Genomic DNA, 2,577 nt, shown 5'->3' with positions numbered 1-2,577 from the left:
GTACTTGAGTAGAACCATACAAACCGTCAATCTTTTTATTTAAAAGTTCTACCTCGTTAGATAGCATACCAACTGCGTCGAGGTTGAAAACATCGACTGCTTTTGTCTGCTTTATTCTCATGACTTGCCACTGATAGTTATTCAGTGGCATCTCTTCAATAAATTCATAAGCCTCTTCAGGTTTTTTTTGTTCAAAGTTCCATCGGCGCCTGCATCGATCAGTTGCCTAGTTGAGGGGTTTACACCGTTGTAAAAAGTCTGAACCTACAACCATAAAGGTAACCCATGGCGAGGACACCTTCTCAATAAGTCCTTGTATCTCTCCCATGCATCATAAAGAGTTTCTAGATCCATCTGCACAAAAGAAGAGATATCATTCCTTAACTTAGCCATTTTAGCCGGCAAAAAATATTTAAGTAAAATTTTTTTGTCATTTGTTCCCAAGTAGTGATTGACCCTCGTGGTAACAAGTTCAACCACTGTTTAGCCTTATTCTTCAATGAAAAGGGAAACAACCGAAGGTGAATGGCATCATCAGAAATGCCATTGCTTTTAAAGGTATCGCAGAATTCCAAAAAATTCACTAAATGAGTGTTTGGATCCTCATCCTGCAAACTATCAAACTGAACAAACTGTTGTAGCATTTGAATTGTGTTAGGTTTCAGTTCAAAATTATTTGCAGCAATAGCAGGCCTAACTATACTCGATTCAGTTCCTATTAAATTAGGTTTAGCATAATCATACATAGTACGAGGAGCAGGTTTCTGATTTACTGGATCAGCAGCAATCGCAGGAGGTAGCGGATTTTCCTGATTTTTAGCCATCTCCTCGATTGTGGTGTGAATATCGTCCTCTCGCTCTTCCTCTATGTATCTCAGGCTTCGCCTTATTTCTCTTCAGTTTCTGCGAGCTATGCTTTCGATCTCACTATAAAAAAGTAATGGTCCCGACGGGTTTCTTCTAGTCATAAACTATAAAAACCTGCCAGAAGTAAATAGAAGAAAATTTAGTAATATAAAAAAAATTAAATTAAAATTTAACTTGCAATAAAATAAATGGCTAAAGTAATAAAAATTAAGCGTTCCTAATATCTTAGTTGCCCGGCAACGGCGCCAAAAACTTGATGTGCATGATAAGTTTTATATTTATGATTAATCATACTTGAAAACTAACTATTATCACAATAAAGACAAGCGCACCTATTGAACAATAGTATAGCTTATAGCAAGACCGGAATGTTGAACCCATAGGAACTAAAAGTACTAGTATTAACCTTCTTTTTATTATCTAGCCTAAAAATAAGGGGATTTGCTTTATCTAAACTAATTAACTAAACTAAGAATGCACAAGAAGTAAATTGGGGAAATACTTTTGGGAAAACTGATTGATTTAGACAATACCCAAGGAAGAATCCACCTAGACTTCACTTGTTATTTGAATTTGAACTAGACGATTTATTCACTTGACTCGATCCATAGAAATCCGTAATTTATATTATTATCTCTCTCGAGACTAACAATGTCTAACCCTAGGTTGATTAACTGAAATATCTTTCCAATTAAAACCTCTAGTGTTGCATTAACTCAATCTATGGATTCCCTTATTAGGTTGACCCTAATTCGGCAGATTTATGTCACCCTATGTCTAGGGGTGCAATCAACTCCGCTTAATTATGCTAGATCTACTTATAGATAGGGACTTTTTCTCTTTTGAATAAGCACATCAATACTTGGATCAATATCCTAAAATATTAAAGTAAGAATTATGAACACATAATTAAGAACAAATCAAGTATTTATCATATAATTAAGAAAATAGTAACAAAATCCGTCTTAGGTTTCATCCCCCTTAGGTATTTAAGGGATTTAGTTTATATGTGTAAAAGAAAAAATCTTAGAAGAATAATCATAACAAAACATAAAGAAACCCAAAAACCTTTGAAGGAAATTAAAGGGAGATCTTCAGTCTTGAAGGAGAATCCGGCTTCTGAGATGGATCAATCAGCTTTCTTTGAGTAATTCCTTGCCTCCCACTCCACGTGTTCTTTCTAATCCTCTTTAGGGTGTTAATATAGGCTTAAGAATGCTTCCAAACCCTCAAGAGTGACCTTTTCCGAGTAGAACTAGACTTTTGCTTTACAGGGACACGCCTATGGGACACGCCCGTGTGGGGTGGCTTAGGCCGTGTTTAGAGTCTGTTAAATAGACATAGGGGTGTGGTCTACCCATGTAAGGAAGTCCAAGCCATGTTGATTTCCCATGTTGACCTATTTTTTCCGTTTTTGGCCCGTTTCTTGCTCTTTTTACTCTCCTATGCTCACTTAAGTATAAAACATGAAATTAAAGGATTAGGAGCATCAAATTCCACAAATCTAATGATAATTCATACGAAAATGTGCTAAACATGGGATAAAAATATGTATAAATTGTGGCTTATCAGAGATCCGCGGTTCACATCGTGATTTTAGAAAAAGTTATAGGAAGCTCTGGGTACGCGATAACATTTTAGCACTGCATTTCACCCTTTGACTAATGGTCAGTCTGAGTGTGTGATTCAGATTCTTGAAGATATACTTTG

General features: G+C 35.9%; 1 non-coding gene across 1 annotated transcript; it reads left to right on the top strand.

The window, feature by feature from the left end:
• Positions 1 to 280: 280 nt before the first annotated feature.
• LOC121210314 (small nucleolar RNA R71) lies at positions 281 to 387 on the top strand. Its single transcript, XR_005905428.1, has one exon. It is a non-coding gene; the product is annotated as a small nucleolar RNA R71 (small nucleolar RNA).
• The last annotated feature ends 2,190 nt before the right edge of the window (positions 388 to 2,577 follow it).

This window comes from Gossypium hirsutum, chromosome A11 (genome assembly GCF_007990345.1).
Source record: "Gossypium hirsutum isolate 1008001.06 chromosome A11, Gossypium_hirsutum_v2.1, whole genome shotgun sequence".
NCBI lineage: Eukaryota > Viridiplantae > Streptophyta > Magnoliopsida > Malvales > Malvaceae > Gossypium > Gossypium hirsutum.
Note: the sequence above shows the minus strand (reverse complement) of the source record. Positions and strands in the feature narration are given on the sequence as shown.